This window comes from Rhipicephalus microplus, chromosome 1, assembly GCF_043290135.1.
Source record: "Rhipicephalus microplus isolate Deutch F79 chromosome 1, USDA_Rmic, whole genome shotgun sequence".
NCBI lineage: Eukaryota > Metazoa > Arthropoda > Arachnida > Ixodida > Ixodidae > Rhipicephalus > Rhipicephalus microplus.
In genome coordinates, this window is record NC_134700.1 from 171,690,961 (window position 1) to 171,712,345 (window position 21,385).

At 46.1% G+C, this 21,385-nt stretch overlaps 1 protein-coding gene across 5 annotated transcripts in view; it reads left to right on the top strand.

Moving 5' to 3' along the window:
* The window catches only part of Pgant5 (polypeptide N-acetylgalactosaminyltransferase 5), a 316,819-nt gene that overhangs the window by 139,723 nt on the left and 155,711 nt on the right, over positions 1 to 21,385 (top strand). For all 5 annotated transcript variants that reach the window (XM_075888159.1, XM_075888168.1, XM_075888164.1 and 2 more), the window contains one exon: positions 7,012 to 7,060. The gene's annotated coding sequence lies outside the window, so the exon portion shown is untranslated. The remainder of the gene's footprint in view (positions 1 to 7,011; positions 7,061 to 21,385) is intronic.

Sequence of the window (21,385 nt, forward strand, 5' to 3'; positions counted from 1 at the left end):
ATCTTCGGAATATATATCCCCTGCAGTACGTACAGTGCATTCGCATCACTCAATTTGCAGGAGGTGTCTGAGTAATGTGGACTCAGTTGTAATTACGAATAGTGTTATGTGCTTCGTAATGTTTTTCCTGTCGAGTTCGTTATAAGCGAGTGAAGCATAGAATGGCGCATATAGGCGTTGATTATACTTTAGTTTCGAGGTGAACGCGCTAGTTCAAATCATGCTACGAAATTAACTTTGGCGCTGCAGTTTTAAAAGCCTCTGTCACCCATTGCTGATTGAAAGTTTTAATGGTCATTTTGTGGCGGTAAACTGCACGTATAAAGATACTTCCGGCTTGCAGCATGCGTAAGGATGTACCAATAATCGTTGTAACAGGTGATGCGCAAAAAGAAAGCGAAAGCGACGCAGAAATGCATACTAGGGAACGCCTGTCGATGTTTTTTTTTTTTTTTGGCGGGGGGGGGGGGGGGGTAGAGGAATGTCTCAGCGAATAGTTTTCTAAATTTTCTCGGTAAGAGTGACGCACATATGTGCTTTCAGTGGTTTTACATAGACAGCGTTGTTCATATCAAATTGACAATACAACATCCGTAGGTGTATTTTCATTGCGTATCTCGGTTACATTTAGACATTTTGTGATGAAGTCACTTGCAGTCATGGGCGTCAAGTTTTAGGGGCGAAGCTCCTAAAGCCGATGGTCTGTCCATGCATGTCTCTTTGTGACCGGGTCGTAGCTACCAAGTTGTATGACTCACTCGGCAGGGGGCGCTAGTGTGAGGGACAGACAGATGGACGGAAGGATGGACGGAAGCACGTATGGACGGATAGAAGCAGGGACGGTTGGATGGACAGATGGACGGATGCACGAGTGGACGGATGGATGGAAGCACGGACGGATGGATGGAAGGACGGGCGTACAGATGGACGCGGGGACTGTTATACACACGGACGGATTGATGCACACTTCGCCACACTCATCATGAACTCTGTCGACATGCTTCGATTTTTTTTTTTTTGGGGGGGGGGGGGGGCAAAATTATAAAGAGGCACAAATTTCACATAATTATGAGAATCGACTGCTTACTATATAAGGTCGCGGGGTCGAATCCCGGCCGTGCTGGATGCGTTTCCGTGGAGGCTAAAATGCGTTGATGTTTTTAGATTTATTTGCAATTTGAGAAACCTCAGTTGGTCGGAATTTCCCGGAGCCTTTTACTGCACGTTGTCTGTCTTAACAATGTGGCTTTGAGATGTAAAACTTCGATGATAATAATAATAATAATAATAATAATAATAATAATAATAATAATAATAATAATAAGCGGTCGTAACGCATCTCTCTTTTCGGGACGCCTGTGTTTCAACATGGAAGTCGCTGCCATTGCGACATACTCATTTGCGACTGCATTGCTAACCTTGCCTTGACAACCTTAATGGCAGCCCAGAGACTATATGAACCGCCATACGGGGAACCTCCGTGACTATGCATGGGGATTACACTAGCTCTGCCGTGCAACGGACACGTTAAACGAGCGACGACCGGATAGCATGAACATGTCGTTACGGCTTGTCGCAATACTGCAGTATCGTATCTTATAACGGCCTTCAGATATTTCTGCGAAGATGTATATCGGCAAGTTACACTCGAACGCGCATGCAGGTTTGCACCGGTGAAGCTGGCGCGTCGACTTGGAAACGGATTGCGATTGCAAAACGTGCCATAACGCGCTACCGAACGTATTGCAGTTCTTTTTTTTTTCTTCAGGCTTGCTTTTTTTTTTTTTTACTCGGCAGCTGGTGTGCCATTTTGGTTTGCTTTTCCTTCTGATGTCATCGTCCTCGTGGCTCTCTTCAACTCACTTCCTTTAACGAGGTGCGATGATGCCCCGCCGCAGTGGTCTAGTGGCTAAGGTACTCGGCTGCTGATTCGCAGGGCGCGGGTTCGAATCCCGGCTGCGGCGGCTGCATTTCCGATGGAGGCGGAAATGTTGTAGGCCCGTGTGCTCAGATTTGGTGCACGTTAAAGAACCCCAGGTGGTCTAAATTTCCGGAGTCCTCCACTACGGCGTCTCTCATAATTATATAGTGGTTTTGGGACGTTGAACCCCACATATCAATCGACGAGGTGCGATGCGGATCATGTATGGCCGTACTGAACTATATGTACCGTATCCAACTGCTCGTAAATTACCACCGCTGCATGTTCGCCAACGTTTGTTAAATTACAGATATTATCAGCTGCTTTGCTATTTGTAGTTTACGTACCAACCTTGTTTTGAGTTCATTGAACCACGTGGCAGTTTTATGCGCGTATGCATTAACGTGGTTATGTGTGAAGCGAGAGTAAAAAAAAAAGACAAAAAACGCATAGCCCCTTCACTGACCCCTTCACCAGGAAGACAAGGAAGTTCCTCTTTTATTTTTATTTTTACATTTTACTGTCGAGGCTGTCCATTTGTCGCCCGTAACATCTGTTACAAGACCTGCAATTTATTCGTTTTCGTTTCATTGATCTTTCTGTCCCCACTGCTGTAAGACTTTCACCTCCACTTTCCTGTAGAATAGCAAGTATACGGGAATATACGTTAATAATCTGCTTTCAATATAGGAATTTCTTTCTTTCTCTCCCTCTCGCTTTATTAATTTCAAAACTTTTAGATGCGGAGCATCTTATACTCGCGCCTTGTAGTGCGCCGTCCGCACCGCTTCTCGAACATTCGACAGCTGACGCGCGCGCATGCGCCGTCGCGCCGTCGCCCACTCTTCCACCATCTGTGCATCCCTTCCTCCTCTACACACCGCGCGCGCTTCACTCCTCCACCATCTGTGCACCCTTCCTCCTCTACACACCGCGTTCGACATCTACAATTCTCCTGATTCTCCAGTGGACGCGCATGTGGCGTCGCGCTTCGAGAACATTCAACAGCTGACAGTGCATGCGCCGTCGTGCTGTATATATACTCAAGGTCGGCGCTCGCTCGCTCAGTTGCCGCTCGTCGGTTGGTTTGTACGGCGCGTCGACGTCCAAGGTCGCGGTGAAATGAATTCCAACGAATCCACAAACACAATGATCGACGTCCCTTCGACCAGCGCCGCCCTTTCGCATACGTGTGTACGTGTTCACTCATTTAACACCCCCTCCTACAACCACGTTAACCAATTTAGCCATCGACCCAAGTAAGTCGCAATTTAACACCCCATTTCACAACCACGTTAACCAATTTAGCCATCGACCCAAGTAAGTCGCACTTTAACAACCCGTTGACCAAATATATGGTCCGCATCCTCCTCAGTGTTCCCCCGAGGGAAGCTGCGGGCAATTTCTAACGTGAATCTCCCTTCGTTCGTTCACCTCATCTAGTCCGCCTCAGTGAAACAGTGGAACAGTGTGCGTGATGTTCGACGGCAGTCCCAAAGTTGGCGGGTTAGATACCAGTGGTGGCGGTCGCATTTCGCGGTGGTGGCGGTCGCAGGTGAAATTGTAGAGTCCCGTGTACTGTGCCATGTCGGCGCACGTTCCAGAACACCAGGTGGTCGAAATTTCTGGAGTCCTCAACTATACGGCGTCTCTCATATGATATGGTGGTTTCGGGACGTAAAATCCCAGATTATTATTATTATTATTATTATTATTATTATTATTATTATTATTATTATTATTATTATTATTATTCACCTCGTCTTCATTCATTCGTCCACTGAAAACCTCCACTGTTTTGTTTTACTTACGATTCTTCATTGGCATTTCGTTGTCGGGGAATATATATAGTCCAGCAAGACGAGCTCACAACCAGACTTGTACGAAGAAAGCAGCTCGTGCTTCTCGGTGCCTGCGCCGTCGCTATAAAAGGGATCGTCGTACGAAAGAGGTCGTTCTTCTTATAGCTCTCTCTCTCTATTAGCCACACGCGGCGACTCGTTTTCGTTGCGAGCCCACGGTCCCGCTACGTGAGCTGGCATATAATATGCGGCGTTCTTTTTTTTTTTCTTTTTTAATCCACGTGGCGAGCCGCGCACCGTTACTCAGGCGGCACCGTTTTGAGCCGCCCACGCATCGACATTGACAACGCACGTGCCACCGCCGCTCGAACTTTTCGAGTTGTTGTATAACGTTTTAAGGCTGTTCGTTTGCAGCTGCCTGCGGCGAGGATAAGAGGAAGGAAGAAAGTACTAAATCGAAATAAGAAAGAGATAATGCTGGTAGGAAAACGCGGCTTACGAACGATGCACTGGGGTTGTAACGTTTGCAGGTGGTGGTACGTTTCTTGCGCCGCGGTTCCGCCAACTGCGTTTCTCGATCACACGTGAATGATTCCGCCCTTGTGCTGTTGTCGAGAACGCCACAGCGGGATGCGAGATCACGTGTTCGCCCACATCTGCGATATCGCCAACCCAAGCTGTATATATACCATGTGGTCGCATGCGATCGATATTCAAAGAAAAAAAAAAGACACACAAGCAGGATAAGAAAATATTGTGTGGGTTAAAGAGCTCGATACTTTTGGAGGGCAACTGACTCTTTTGGAGGCGAATAAGTATGCTTAGCAATTTTTAATGGTAACCGCGTAGATGTCGATTCGTCTGGTTTATCGCCTGGCCCGCTGATGTATACAGCGCTCACTTGTTACACAAACGTAGAATCGGCGGCGACGAAGTTTATGGTTACTCCCCATGCGGCTAGGCATCGATGATGTAATCATTGGTATTGAAACGAAAGACGCAGGTGCATCATAAAACGCTAAAGTTGACCAGCGTCTGCGTCGACGTCCCCCCTTCAAGGGCGTCTACCACAGTCTCCTAAAGGGGACTCTGGCGCTGCGATCGTTGGGAATGATGGGTAGTACGCGGATTTGCGTCGACTTAGTACTTGCGGACGGTGAATCGCACATGTGGCTTCGTTAATCGCTGTGTTTTGGTTTTCTTTCCAAGGAAAAAATGAACCCTCTTGAACTTCGTGACGGCTGATTTGAAATGGCAAGGCTAAACGGTTAAGGTGGTGAAACGCAACTGCTGGACATTTGCCGATTCTCGTTTCGTGACAAGGGAGCTTCAAGCCACGCGAAGCTATAACGAACGCCTAAGTTCCAAACAATTATATGACATCATAATGACGCCACAAATCACACACGTTACATCGTGACGTCATCAGGCCAGGCGTCTCGACGTGATGTTGCATGGTGACGTCACCACATGACGACCTTGCTTGGGCAAAGGTGGGCGAATCACAGAGGCAGTGCGAGAAACCAGCCAAGGTGCCTTCTATCTTAGAGGCAGTGCAAAAAATTTGCTACGTGGTTCAGAAAATTTGCGCAGGGGGGTGGGGCAGGATCAACACATTGACGAAGAAGAAAAAGAAAGTGGGCGGGGTCTGGACAGATGGACGGACGCTTCGCCCCACTCAAAATTCACTCCGTAGATATGCTGATTTTTTTTCTTCGTCTTTCTCATTTTTTTTCTGCCTTTCTTTCCTTTTTTCTATTTCTATCTCGCCTTTCCTATTTCTGATTCTCTCTCTCTCTCTCTCTCTCTCTCTCTGTGTACATGTTCTCTCGCTGGTCAGGGTGATGGCATTCCACGCCGCACACATTGGTGCTCGGGTTGGAGAGAGAAGCAGAAGAGGACGAACACAACCCGTGCCGGTTCATCATCATGATAATTCTCTCTTCAGTCTGCACAGACTAATGCTTCAAAAAAAAAAAGTGGCGATTTCTTGCGAACGGTGGTTTGACTTCTTTGTAAAGAAGCAAAAGGAATATCGTTTTAATCTTCAATTTTACATGACATTGTCGAAATAAATAAGTCTTGGCTATGGTAACCGACGCTGTGATAAACAAGGACAGTACCACCAGTCAGTCCTTTTCATGAACGATGCGTGGTGGAAGTACTTTCTATTGTTTCTCAAAACAAGTGCGTAGTTCCCCCCCCCCCCCCTCGAATTTTCGCATTCTTGGCTCGATGTCGCACTGCGCGCTTCTTTACGACCTCACCAGTGAGCCGCATAACCAACAAAATCATTAATGACACTAGACACAACCATACGAAGGAACCAGATAACAGAGCCTATAGGAGCACTTAGGGGCGTTATTTGTTGTTATTTATTTATTTATTTATTTATTTATTTATTTATTTATTTATTTATTTATTACATACTGCAGTCCGTAGACCAAGCAGGAGGGGCACAAAAAGGGAGCATAGCGAAAAAAAGCGAACAAGTTATACAGCAAGTTGGATTACACAAAGCTACTGAAAAACAAGTATGCTTAGTTATACATATCTAGAAAAAAAGCGAACAAACTTCTAGACACAGTTTCAAGCACAAAAAAGTAAAGCTACACAGTTGAAATAATAAGATGAGGTAATCTAGCATTGAAATATCAACAGTGTTGATTACACAAAAAGATGCATGTAGTTTTCAAAGTCGGGAATGCCACGTTCAGGAAAAACATTTGAAGGCAGTGCATTCCATTCGCTAGTGGTTCTCGGAGAGAAGGAATGTTTGAAAAGGTTAGTACGTGCAAAGTAAGGTGTCAGGTCATGATTGTGAGCATGCCTGGTTTTCCTGGAAGAAGAGGGAGAGATGTATTTACTGGGATCGATATTAAACTGATGATTACGAAGCAGGAAAAGAAACTTGAGTCTGGCGATAGTTCTCGCTGTTTCAAGAGCGGAATGTTGTTAGTAGCCATAAGTCATCACGTGCACAAGTCGGGTGGAAGGACCAAGACACAACCTACCGTTGGTTCGATAAAAACCCACAACCATTACGCATGTGATGTGTTACCCATTGTTCTATGGCGGCGGTCGTTTTCTGTGCACGTTCTTTTTTTTTTCTCGTGTGTGTGTGTGTGGGGGGGGGGGGGTATAAGTAGTAACATTCAGAATGTAAGCCGATGTCACTCATAAGTATGATTGCGAATCTGAAGCACTCGTTCTCTTCCGATTGCATTATGTAGTGATTCTAGCTATTTGGTGTTTGACTGTTCTCATACGTCCTCTCTTTTTCTGCAGGTGGCATGAATCATCCCGAGCACTGAAGCACTGTCGGCTACTTGCAAATGTGAGTACTGCGAAAGAGTACTCAAAATGCGTCACCTTCCGTTGTTTTTTGCTCGTAATAATATGATTATATATATATATATATATATAATATATATATATATATATATATATATATATATATATATATATATATATATATATATATATATATATATATATATATATATTACTCCCGTCAGCTCCGCTGACCACTATATATACAGCGGTCAGTGGGGCTGACGGGAATGCTCGGCGTTGTAGTGTAGTGCAGCGTGAAGCAAAGCGAAAGCTAGTACGTAATCGCGAACTTGACACGACCTGCACCACTGCACTGCAACCCTCATCTGCACTGACCCATTATTCTTGCTCCTCACTTGACCGCTTGCATACCTGCAAGCTATCTCCGCCTTGCCTCCCTCTTCCGCGCGACACCGTTAAATTTCTACTCCTCAGCTTCGCTTCCCTTTCCCGTCCCCTTGCTATGCTATACGCATGGCTAAGGTTTACCCTCACCTCTCTGCCTTCCTCACTCTTTTGTTTTTCCCACCGCCTTGCTGCAATGTATATGGATATGTTGTGCTGTATTCCCTACGCTTTCCTCGTTCCCCCGATTCGCATCACTCATTCTCGTTGTCCCTTCTCTTTGCCTCGCCTCGCTATACTATGTCATGAATGCCTTCATTATGTTCCTCCTCTCCCCTCTTTTTCCTTTCCATCATCGCCTCCAACTTCCCGTTTCGACTCCGTCGCCATACAATACCGGCTATACTATGCCTTACTCTGTCCCGCTGCGACTTTTCGTTCTCCTCATCCTCGCTTCTATTGCCCGCCCCTTGCTAGGCTGTTATGCTGTACTATAATGCAGTAAAACTGTTAACTGGGCGAGTTGGTATCTATTCATAGTTTTTTTTTTTTTGAGCGCGCACAGAAGGAAAGGACAAGAGACACACGAGCGCCAACTGTCAGCTTTTTTTTTTTTTTTTGAAAGGAACCATACATATAACTATACGCATGAACGTATGCTGGCTCTTTGGTACATATATGCATACTTAGTTTCCAGAATAAATAGTTGAGAGTTATTGCTCGTTTGTCTATCTTTCTTGCCCTTGTCGTCTGTGCACGCTAAATAAAAAAAAGATAAAGAAAGGCTAAAAATACTATACCAGACAATTCTTTACTTTCTCGTCGCTTTGCACGGCTCGAACTCCGGGTATAACAGCTGCGCTGTTTGAATAGCGCATAGAATATTTCGTTTTGTCGTAGTTGCATGCTACCTCACCCGACCTGTGTAACTTCTTTTTCAAATAATTTCACAAACCGCCGCTTGTCCGCTTTCGTGATGAGACGCACGGGCGCAGTGTCGTGGATTGTGAATATGTAATAATGTTTTTTTTTGTAAATATGTAAATAATGTTTTTTTTTTTTTCGCCACCACCACCACCGCCGCCGCTACCCAGTACGCCCTAGCGAGCAAGCGATTGGTCACGTGGCATTGAACTCGTTGGGATTCGTTTTGGGCTCATCTTTACCGGGATTATGTCGCAACCCTAGCGTGCATTCCTTGCTTGTGTTGTGTTTAGAGCGATTACTGGTTAGAGCGATCCCGTGACCCTAAAATCGCTAGAACGAATCCCTGCCTAGGCGGCCGCATTTCAGTGCAAGCGACATCCTAGATGCCTCTGTATAGTTGGATTTAGGTTCACGTTTGGTATTCCAGTAGGTTGAAATTTTCTGAGCTCTCTCGTGCGGCTTCTCTCGGGATCACCTCGTGGTACTGGTAACAATACTATTATTATTATTATTATTATTATTATTATTATTATTATTATTATTATTATTATTATTATTATTATTATTATTATTATTATTATTATTATTATTATTATTATGTGTACAAAGCGTGCGCTGCGCACTCATTTCGGATTAAAAATTGGCTGAAGTACCTCCATGCAGTTGCTATGGCAACAGAAGAACCCCACTATACTAAAGTACAATGATGGAGCGTGAACATCGGCGAACTATACATTCAAAGCGGCGGCTTCGCGTTCATATTTCATCAACGAACTATACGAGCTCTCTGGTTGTGTAAGCGCGTTTCGTTCGTTTCCTGTAGTTCAAGATGACACGTGCGTGTTACGAAATAAGATCGAAGGGAGGCATAACGAATGGAGTGCATTATTACGGTCGGCCGTCGCAACGCCTTTTTTTTTTTTTTTTTCTGGTGCAGTACGCATTTCGGCGTCGGCGACAGCCGCTTTGATGTCCTCAGCAGCGAACCACCGCGTTTAGCGAGTGAACCACGCTAAGCGTTATTTGTGGCACGGGGGAGGAATGAGGGGTTTGAATTAAGTGAAGGGGAATGGGGGAGGTGGGCATGGTGAGGTAGGAGTGAGTTCCGCGAAACGGTGGTTTCCATCACCGGTCTCCGTCCTCGCTTCTTTCATCCGACGCGCATTGTTTCGAGCGGGTTTACCACCAAGCCCCCGACCACGTTTGCGCGCCGCCGGAAAAGACAAATTGCGTTCGCGGACAAAGAGCGGCTTTTTCTCCCTTTTGGCGCGGTTCGCTCAAACAGGCAAAAAAAAAAAGGAAGAACAAAGAAGTCGGGCCGGTGCTCCGGCGAATGTCGACGCGGGCGGCCGTGGGCCGAAGAGAGGCGACCTGAGGAAGAAGAGATCGTTTGGAGAGTCCCCTGCGAAGCCAATAGGTGGTGCTCGGCGCGCCAGTTTGTAACAGAAAGGACTCAAAGCGGACTCCACCATTGTCCTTTTTTTTCTTTTTTTTCTTCTATAAGTGTCCCGCGGCATCCTGGCGCGGATCAAAGAGATCTTGAATGCCCTCAGAGTCAAGCTTTGTTCGTAACTTTGTTGTTGTTGTTGTTGTTGTTGTTGTTGTTGTTGTTGTTGTTGTTGTTGTTGTTGTTGTTGTCTTTCGTTTCTTCGTTATTGCCGTTCTTTACCTACATGTCACTGGCCTCGGAGGACCCCCGTTTCGATTACTTTAGGGACTAACTCCGTGTGCTGCTACATCGTCGCTATACCCTGTGCCGACTCCGCCGGCTAAAAAGCGCGGGAAAATACTGAAGAGGGGGGGACGGGGAGACTTCTTTAGCGTGCCGCCGACCTTTGATGCAGCTGCATCGCTAGCGACGTCGACGACATTGACGTCGAACTGATCCGAGAGGGTGAACATAGTTCCTCGACGAGACCTTTCACGATGTGCGTTTGTGTCCGTGCCTATATAGCGGAAGAGAGATGTGTGCTCAGGCGCGTGAATGAGAGATGCGCTTCGCCAGTTTGTTGTACCCCGCTCCTGGTAATCTTTGTTCCGCGGGGCATATTGATAAGTGAATGCGAGGACGCTTGTAGTACGGCGCCTCAAGGAATGAAAGGGCGGGCTGGGTTAACCACCGTCGCAGCCCGCGCCGCGGTTATGCCGAGGTCGTATTATAGCCTCCTTTATGTGGGCGCCCCGCGTTTATCTAACCTTGTTCTTTGACTTTGTTTTCAGCGGGTATACATAAGGCCCTATTTGAGCAGCTTCCGAGTGCTCACCTTTATCTCTGTCCTTTTGTATGTCTCTGTCCTTTTGTGCTGTACGTTTTGTTCGAGGTTGTGTCCGCGAGGGTGCGCACAGGAAGCATCTTGGTGCGCCGCCCTTGTTGCCTTTATAGACTTCCCGCTCGTAAGAGTTGCGCTGAGACGGGACATCTTCATTACCACCTTTAGGGTGACTCGCTATCTGCAGAGTTGCCATGGCTTTTACTGCCGGCATTTCCCTCGTATATTTCCATGGGGCTGCTGATTGCGGAATGAATATCGACGTCTGCGCATAGACTGCTTTGGTCACGGCCGCTTTTTTTTTTAATTTAGCGGCCGTGGCTCGGTAATACCACGATGTCTTGGTTGATATGTTGATGCTGACGGTGTATAATAATGGCAGATGCCTTGAGGTATTCCTATGCCTTCGTTGACTAGAGTTGCTAGAACGGATAAGGGTATACAGCACGAGAAGTAGAAAGCAGAATGCTTCTACAGTGAAGGACGGCAGAGAGAGGGACACCGCCAAAAAAAGTCGCTATAGCTTCGGAGCCGGCCGTATACAGTCACCCTTGAATAAAGGGTCGAATTGGTTTGGAAACGTCGGGTCAGTTCATAGTTCTTAAATTTTAACTTTGAACACTTTAGACTATATATGGCTGCAGAGTTTATCCGTATGAATTTTATGCTTGCCTGATTCATCTTAGCCCCGCTAGACGGTGCTACATATCCAATTAACCTGTCGTGCGCATTTCACGTTTACGGCTTCGAGGGGTACTATGTCGCTCGAGCTTCGGCAATCCTGCTGAAACAATTGAAGTGATCGCTCGCTCTTACACTTATTTCGGCTGTATTTGAGTTTGTGAAGTGGTATATAGTAGGTACTTAACGTAACTTGGTAAACCCTGAAAAAAAAATACTCTTACCCTTCACACGCACATTTACTCAAGAAACACGCAAACCAAGTTCGCGCGAAGTAATATGACGTTTTACCAACTTAGCTATAGCCCAACAACAAGCTCAAACAAGCACTGTTGCGAATACGTTGCACACGCAAAAATATCTACATGTGGCAGTCGATGTACCTGAAGCCATTTATATGGCGCCGCCGATGTTCCGAGGACGTTTTCTCTCTCGTGTCGTGTTTATACAAAAGATGCTCCTACGAACGCGCACTGGTGGATAATTGTGAAGTTAAAGGACTGTACCAGCTCGTTGTTCTTACGCAGCTGTTTTGGGCTGTGCATGATGAGTAAAGTGAACACATTCTAATAATAATACCTGGGGTTTTACATCCCGAAACCATGATATGATTATGGGAGATGCTGTAGAGGGCTCCGCAAATTTCGGCACCCTTAGGGTTCCTTTACGGGCACCTGAATCTCAGCACATTGCCTTCAAGCATTTCCGCATCCATAGAAAACGTGGCCGCCGTGGCCGGGATTCGCTCCCGCTACCATCGGGTTGGCAGTTGAGCACCGTGGGGTGCACAACCGAATTCTGAGACCTTCGGCAGGGCCTTCGCAGGTAACTACGTGCCACGGCGGCGTCTGTTAGGTGCGCCTTATTTCGCAGCTGCATGAATCGGACGCGGCGGCGGCGGCGGTACTTTGTCGACGACAGTCGCCGGCTTTGAGCGAGAAAAAACGCGCGAAAAGTCGGAGCCCCAGGTGCGCGCGTGACGGGCCGCCCTGCGCTCTCTGTAAGTTACTGCCGGGAATAAATTAACGTCAGGGACGAGCGAGTCTGGTGGCCTCCGCGCACAGATTGCGTAAGGGTCGAGCTTACAGTGAGCTATACTGCAGTCCCTCCTAATAAGAGCCTGATGATGAGGAGGATGACGCCTCTCATTAGACATCGCACTTGAAACGTACCAGCAATAAATGACCGTCCAGCCTCTTCTATTAAAAACCAACGGTTATACCTTAGGTACTGCAGTCCGACATTCTGCCTATTTTTTTTTCTTCAGCCTTGACTTTTTTTGTAGTTCTTTGTACAACCTTCTAGATTTCTATACCCACGCAAAGCTTTCGGGAACGCCATATCTTGTTTTGTGAGTGCGAAGAAGGACAGTGATTTGCCGCGGCCTGTGTAATTGCCCAGTGAGTGGCTTGAATACGAAGTCTATGTGGGCGTAAGTGCATTTATTTATCTTTTTGTTTGTCCTTAATAACATCATGCTGAAACATAACATTTATCCTTCGTCACCAGAAGATTGTGCTGAGCCAATAATAATAATAATAATAATAATAATAATAATAGTAATAATAATAATAATAATAATAATTATTATTATTATTATTATTATTATTATTATTATTATTATTATTATTATTATTATTATTATTATTATTATTATTATTATTATTATTATTATTATTATTATTATTATTATTATATTGTTGTTGTCGTTCATTACCGTCAGTAGAAGTAGTAGTAGTAGTTGTAGAAGTAGTAGTAGCAGCAGCAACAGCAGCAGTATCACCTGTAACTCTTATGGCTTCTTTTTTTTTTTTTTTTTTTCGCGTGAAGCAGCTCGCAGCTGTTCCTCTCAGGCACGTTGCACGAGTCATTCGTCGATTATTATTTCTTTATTATTACTGTGACCAGTAAATTAACGGCTGTTTTCGCCCCCATTTGCTCCAAAGGACGTACGAAGTTTTATGGCATCGCTTATTAACTTAAGTTACGCGGACGTGTTTCTCGTTTAACTTTTAATAAATTTAAAAAATAAATACGTGCTCGTGCATTAACGAGCGCCGCATTCGGCGCCTGCAATCTGACTCCGCGCGGAGCACGCCCGTGTTATGCGGCGAAGAAAAAGAAAGCAGAGAAGAAAAAGAAAAAAAGACATGTCCTTCCGTAAATTCATCGCGGGGTTGTAAGGTGTTGCCGCGCCGACCCGACCGGCCTTCGCGTGCGCTTCGAAGGAAGTTCGGGGGTTTGGCAAGCCCGAGGCGAGAGCCCGTCGCTTCGAGAACAGGTGCGCGCCGCGCGATAAATCTGCCCCGGGGCTCGGCTCGCTGTGGCAGGCTATTCGTATTCATTCTCGGCTTGCCACGTTGGAAGAAGAAAAAAAAAACAGATTTGTGAGGAGAGGGAGGACACGGTTTTGTGTGTGACTCCTCCTCCTCCTCTAATCCCGCGTTGTATCGCTCAACGATTTCACCGTGTACAGCTTTCCTAGTGACGTCTTTCTTGTTTTGTTTTGATCTTGGTTTACTTGCTTCGCAGCGCCGCTTATGCCGTGAGTGCGGTGCGTTATATACTCTTGCCGCCTTTTCATTTGCGTATTTTTTTCATAAGCTTGGCGGGTCTTTTTGTTTAACTGTAAACGTTATATTGTCTGCTCTTTTTATTTGTTTATTTTTTTCATCGTCAGTGCGCCTCCTTTCTCCTCTATTCACCACGGGAATCGTTTTTTTCCGAAAAACGTAGTCTTGTCTAAACGCCAGTTTTTCCCGAATAACATAGTCGTGTCCTCCCTCCTGGCCTATGCCCTTCCTCGATCGACATTCTTAGCGTTTGTCTGTGTCAGCGTCAGCTGCCCCCCCCCCCCCCCACAAGCTGAGAGAACGTTGTCCTAATTTGTTTCCCAATGCATTTTCTTACCCTTGCACCATTTCCTATAATCCTTTCTGTTGTTCCTCCTTTCGCGAAGCGTGGAGACTTACGGCTATGTTTCCCGTGTGTGCCTTAAGCCTAAAGATCGGTTTAGTCAGTCTTAATTAATACACACGTAGAACGTCTATTCTTTCCTTCTTTTCAACATCAGTGCTCTTCCGGTGTCCCGTTTCCTTTTATTTTTTTCCCGACCTGCCATGCCTTCTTCACCCCGGAGCAACTTTCGGGTTGGTCGCGGGATCGTTTATCGCTCCAACTCTTGCTCAATCTCTCTCTCTCTCTCTCTGCCGTAACGCTTAATCGACTCAAATCAGCGTCCATACCACGCGCCCCCTGGGGTTAGCCGGTAATGGGTTGGGACTCCGAAGTGCAGTCTCCACACCTGCGGCCCCCTTCTCCCCCGCATGCTTGCCTGCGCGACACAGGCGCGCCCTGCATCAGCCCGTTTTTGTTTATTTCGTTTGTTTACATTCTCAGCGCACAATTGTTTACTTATGCCTCTCGTGCTTGCGTATACGCTTGCTGCCACAGGTGCGTTCTCAAAGTTAGAACAAAGGCTGGTTTTGTTTTGCTCTTAGTTGTGGGAATCGGTTGTTCTTCCTTTCACGTTGTCCGTACTTCATAGGTGTCATACGTGTCATTTTGTTGTTGTTACTTTTTGTTTACTTTCCCGGTGCAGAGCCGCGTTGATGTTGCCGATTCACAAACGCTACATAAAACGCAGCCGAAAAACTGTTTGTCGTAGCTGAACGAGTGACTACTAAGAATGATGTAGTGCGAACTTCGTTTGTATAACGCTTGAGAACGTGTTGTTCTCACGTTTTTTTTTTTTTTTTTTTGGTGAAGTGAGTGCATGCTCTGATATTCTACGCTCGCATGAAGTGGTGTTTGTTCTTTTAGGTGTTTTTTTAGCAAATCCTTTTTCGCATTGCGCGCGTGCCTCCGCGTGCTTGAGAGAGAGAGAGATAGCTGATTGGATTGGATTGGATAAACTTTTATTTGGTCCTCCAAAACACAGATCACAGATAGCTGATAGACGCTGCATGAAACATGATGTGCTTTTTCTTTCAGCTATGTTTCTCACCCCTTTTATATTTGACACTCTCATGGCTTGCAGACAGGAGTTTCCTTCCCGCGATCAAGCCGTTGCTACTATTACTACATCGCGAGTAGTAGTAGTCGCAGTAGTTAACACTGGAGTAGTAACTCTATGCTACACTCTTAAAAAAGGCAGTAAAAAGGTAGCAAGTGCAAGCAAATAGGTAGTAACTGCAGCGTTTACTACCTTTATTCGACCGTTACTACCTTTTTGCTACCTGTTCACTACCTAGGTCAGTAAACAGTTACTACCTGCAACCGTTACTAACTTTTTGCGACCTGTTTACTACCTACGTTAGTAAACAGTAACTGGAATGAAAGAGGCAGTAACTGCAGCCGTTACTACCTTTCTTGCTTCGTTACTACCTTTTTGCTACCCGGCTGTTGACCATTTATTCCAAAATTGTGTGTGATTCCGATTCTGATGATTTGTGGGAGGAATCGTCTCGACGTATTATCATTAAACGAAAAAAGGACGCAGAAGCCGTCTATAGATAAAGAAAATACTTTTTGTTTTAAATTTCGCAACCGAGATATGTAAACGTCATTCTGATTTGTCGAAACGGAGAAGTACAAGTTAACGAACCATAAGCAAGTGCTACACGGGTTGTAATAGACAATTACAACAAACTTAGTAAATTACAGCACATATGAACAAGACCGGCAGATCAAAATAACCAGACGATCCCAATTAGCCCCGAGGACAGTTACAGTTGTTCTACTGCGGCGTGTCTCCAAATATTATCAATGTCTTGGCTAGTCAAACTTCAAAACGGTTATTACCTTTTAAATGCTGATATATTAGCTGTGTGAAGCATTCAAATGCACTGAGAATGAGTTTGGTACCTTGTTCCGGCCACTGTACTTAATGCCTTTTTGTGGCCCTTTTATAATAAATAACTTAGTGGTTTTGGGACGTTAAACCCCACATATCAATCAATTTATAATAAATAACTATAACATAATGTTTTATAAGTAATGCTGAATAAAAGTCTTGTGCTACGTCACCAAACGTACGTAACCAGGTGGTATAATGTAGTGTTATTGGTTTAAATTAGTTTTAATTCATCCTGAAACACAAGTGCTCCCTTGTGCCATGCATGCCCTGTTATGACCGTCGTCACTGTTTGTTTTTCGTATCCCCATCTTGTGAGCGTTCGTTTCCTCAACCCGAAGCTACACCACGCTAACACAATAGACCGGCCAGACCCCGGTCCGCAACAACTTTTGATCAGCGCTGGGATTCGAAGCGACTACTGGTGAACAGCGCCGAGAGCCGCAACAACTGGCGTACAGCGCTGGGAGCCGCAACAGCCCCTGCAAAGTAGGGGCTATATATACCCCACGCTTACTTTTTACATGTATACGCAAATAAATTGTGAACGTGTTTGGTTTATGTATTCATCGCATTCATGCCACACCACGCTTCATTAAGCGAGGTTGTCTAGTAATGACACATTGATTGACCAGCATTGGCAGTAAAGAAATAATAATTCAAAATGAATGAACAAAGTAGTATCCTTTACTACTTTTTTTCTTAAAACGTTTAAAAGGTATACTAGGCATGGGTGGTAACGGCTATGGTAGTAAGTTACTAAATGTTGGTAGTAACAGCAGATGTAGTAACTGTTACCACCCTCGCCGTTACTAACTGCGCTTACCACCAGTGTTTTTAACATACGTGACAAACCATCACTACCCCAAAGTTAGCAAGCACTACCACCTTTTTTCTAAGAGTGTACTTTCAGTACTAGTTCTGACGCTCTCCTGTCAGTTCGTCTTGTTTCCTTTTGTGCGCCTCAGCCCAGAGGATGAGATGGGTAATCGAAAACCCGTATAGTTGGGGTAAAGCCAGCTTCAAGCACTGCGTACGCTTTGTTTATTTACCTTATTTTATTCATTTATTTTTACGGGATTCGATCGGTCGACCTATACGACGTGACCTCTTGCACTTCGTCGACGTTCTGAGAACCGGCCTTTACGGCGTTCGTGGTAATTGCGAGTGGCACCGGGTAAAATGAAATCGGAGGAGAATAAGGGGGGAAGGGGAGCTTGTGTTTGCTGTTCCCGGCGAACTTGTGTGTACAATGGGTTCCTTTGGGCGTACGAACGAGCAGTCGAAATTAGGTTTCTGCTTTCTGTTCCTGTTTCGTTCGCTCCTCCAGCGAATTTTCTTTTTTCTTTTACCGCGCGCAGTGCCGTAACGAGTGCCGAGTATTTGGGAACAGGGAAATAAGCTGCCACTGCGAACTTTATTTCCGAACGCCCAGTCAGTCCTAGCAGGTGTTGGTTTTCTTTCAATGATTCGCTGGGAGTGTGGTTTTCTGTTAGTTAACTAGCTTTCTGCGTTTCTTTTTGTCTTCTGCGTGCGTACTTCTTTGGCAGGTGCGCAAGTGTGCTTAGTTGTTTTTGTTTTGCGAAACTCTTCATGGTCCCTGAAGGATAAAGCGAAGCGACGTTTCATTTTCAAAGCAGCCACTTTGATATTCAATGCCGTCGTGAACGTCGGTTGCCATTTCGTCGCGGTTCACTAGCGGGGAGAAGTGGATTAAGTTTCCCTTAAGTGCCTCGGCGTGCTAGCGCTCGTTTCGCGGAGCGGAGTAAATGTAACGAGAGGGAGAGTGGGAAACGATAATATTTGGAGCCGTATACGTCATCAACGTCTTTTCAGCACGCGCAATACTTTTCATTCTAACTGCTTTTTTTTCTTTGTTTCGCGTGCGAGGTTAGTTATGCCGGTTAACTTCTTGTAATTACCTCGAGGTGATTTCGTTGAGTCTATAGAAGCACCGGAAGCACTCCTATACCCACCTCACTGGATTTTGGGCGTGTGCGGGAAATTTACTTGCGTAGATTTTTCATTTCTGCGTCTTATTGTCACACCTGGCTGTCTTTTGACGGGAGACGAGTGGCTCATTCATAAATGCATCAAAAGGTATTTTAGTGGCATTGTATAGTTACCACAAATTCTTGACAAGAAGATTTTGTTCAATCGTTGGCGTCAAACGTTAAAACTATGTAAGCGTGAGCGCATGACACGAAGAGCGCAGTTAATTTGAAAGAGGTATACCGACACAGAAAGCCTGGTTTCGCGTTGTTGTTGTTGTTGTTGTTGTTGTTGTTGTTGTTGATTTTGATTGATTTGTGGGGTTTAACGTCCCAAAACCACTATTTGATTATGAGAGACGCCGTAGTGGACGGCTCCGGAAATTTTGACCGCCTGGGGTTCTTTAACGTGCACCCAAATCTGAGTACACGGGCCTGCAACGTTTCCGCCTCCATCGGAAATGCAGCCGCCACAGCCGGGATTTGATCCCACGACCTGCGGGTCAGCAGCCGAGTACCTTAGCCACTAGACCACCGTGGCGGGGCTGTTGTTATTGTTGTTGTTGTAATGTGTTCTTGGGGTCCTGCTGTTAGTCATAACACGACACATCGTTTTCTGCAACGTGCGACAGAAAAATAATTACAGGCTCTTTATGACCGACCAGTGTCTGCAGTTTCGGTTTCAAAAACGACAAGCCACCGCTTGCAACCATCACGACTTAGCGGGTGCAATGCCCGGCCATGTCAGCACACAGAACTGTGACGCACTTCCGCGAGGTTCGCATCAAGAAATTTTTTTTTAACAGAAAACGGCACATAAATGTCATCAAACACGAAACTTTCAACTCGTGTGCCGCGGACTCGCGAGCAGCTGCCGGCTGCTGAAGCAAAAGCGACCAGGAAAAAAATGGCGACTATGACGTCGTCATAACTTGCTGCAGTGTGGTCACGTGGGGAAATTTAGGAGTCCTCAAGGGTGCCCTTTGAGGGTGTGAATAGCGCGATGGAGCCGATCGCTCACGCAAACTTCAAAATTGATCGAAGATGCCTTCCAGGCTATATTCGCTGTCGATATTTTGCAGATAGTATACGCATGTTCACGGGACTCGATTCCGCAGGCTCTCAAAATTTTCTGTAAGCTTACCTCTCGAAATGTTAGTAAAGGTAAATGTTTCCCTCTTTGGTAGCGCTTTAGTAGCACCATTAAGGTGCACATGTTCTGCAATCTGCCGCGTCCCTTGCTCGTCGGCCTTGTCTTGTTCCATTTCCGGAACTTCTATCTGTCAACCTGTGCGTTTCCGTAATTGCATCTACAGACAACAACAACAAAAAAAAAACACTGCATCAGACGCGCTTCGCTGGCCATTGCGCTAGGTGCTATAGCGCAACTGGTAGCGCTGCTTCCATGGTCCATCCATTGATGGTCGGGATATACTAAACTGGACTCCTCTCCAGCACTCTATAGTCTGGGATTCCTGTCTATCCACTGTTTCTGCGAGGCTCGCTCGAGGGTGCATCAAACTGTTGCTACGCGAACGCGCCTTCGAGACGACCTTTAGTGTATATATCCGAGGTTGCTCATCGGGTAATCCCCGGGGGTGCGCCTCGATCGCTCGCTTGAGGCAAGAGGAAAAGGGGATAAGACTGAGTGACACTCGCTTGACATCCACTGCTGCCTCCTTCCGGACGCTCCCTTTCCCATCTCTGTGCGTGCGTGCATCTCCGAGGCGCGCGTTATTCGAGTGGGAGGGGAGCGCGTGACTGACGTACCACGGCCCGAGAGCGAAATTGGAGGCCGCTCGCGTCTGCTCTGATTGCTCTGTGTCGGTCTGCTGTAGCTTTTAGCTGAACGCCGCCACTGTGTTCTTTTCGCCGTGCTTATTCTCTCCTCCGGGCCCAATGCGAGGCGCTCTCGCGCTTGTCTCGCTGTCAGTCACGTTCTGCGCTCGGGGGAAACGATAAGAGATTCCGGACTGTTTTTTTTTTTTTTTTTTTTTTTGCCCGCCGGCCTCGCGAAGTCGAACTCGCTGCTGTCGCCCGTCGAGGGAAGTGGCAGTCGCGCGATGCTTCGGTAGACTTTTCCGAAATCGACCTGTCGCTTCGCCTTCTTCTTCTTCTTCCTCTAGTTCCCCGAACACGTGCCTCGCGATGTCCCCGCATAGCCGGATATGTATACGGTGCCATGACACCTTTGGCTGATGAGTGCCGTTGAAGAGCTCCTCTATGGCCAGCTTTCGTGGCTGTGTACCTATCTGCCCAGAAGAGTCCCTTTCTTTCTTTCTTTCTTTCTTTCTTTCTTTCTTTCTTTCTTTCTTTCTTTCTTTCTTTCTTTCTTTCTTTCTTTCTTTCTTTCTTTCTTTCTTTCTTTCTTTCTTCCTTTCTTTCTTCTTTTCTTTCTTTCTTTCTAAACCGTATCGCCAATTTTCCTCCACTTTCGGTTCATTCTTTTTGCTTCTGCTGGTCTTCCGGAGAACGCTTCAGACGCAATTCGAGCTGTCTGCAGTTAGGACGAGTAGCAGGGGAGTGGAGAGGGGAAGGTAAAGAACGTAAGGAAGTAAGAACAAGACTCGGCCTCTTGTGTGCGGTGAATAAGTGCAGTTTTATTACGTATAGATTACGATATACTTCCACCTTTACTTCTTCTTCTTCTTTATTTTTTTTATTTTCTCGCTTGACGCGAATGCCGGGCCAATTTCCTGGAAGATGGAAATTGGCTCGCACATTGTCGTTTCGGGCGTGTTTACTGTTAAGAGGAGCACGCGAACGACGTCTTCTTCTCTATCATTGGACCGATACTTGCTCCCAGCTCCCAGCCATCCCCTACGGCGGTAATCCTTTCGTTTGCCCGGCAGGCGCTTCTTAGATAGCAAGTATACATAGCGGCGAGTTCTCGGTGACCGGAAATGGGATGCGATGTGGGTTAAGTTCGTAGCGACGACAGTGAGTTACGGATTCATGGAGTCTTTCCGGCGTCTGCTACGCCGCTCCTTGCGTCGGGGCAATTTCACCCCGACAGCGCAGCAAAGTGTTTTTGCGATGTCATCGTTCGGCGTAGGTAAGCTAATATTTGTTCTAGTCTATACGGGGTAGCAACGCAGTGTCATTTGGGGACCCGAAGCATTGATGCGACGTAGTACGTCGCACTGCTGAATAAAAATCGAGGAGTGTTTTTTTCTATGCGCGCGTATCTGGAAACGTGCATTCCCTGCAATTGGATCTACGATGGTGTACTCTCTGGTGCGGCGCTTTTCGCTTTT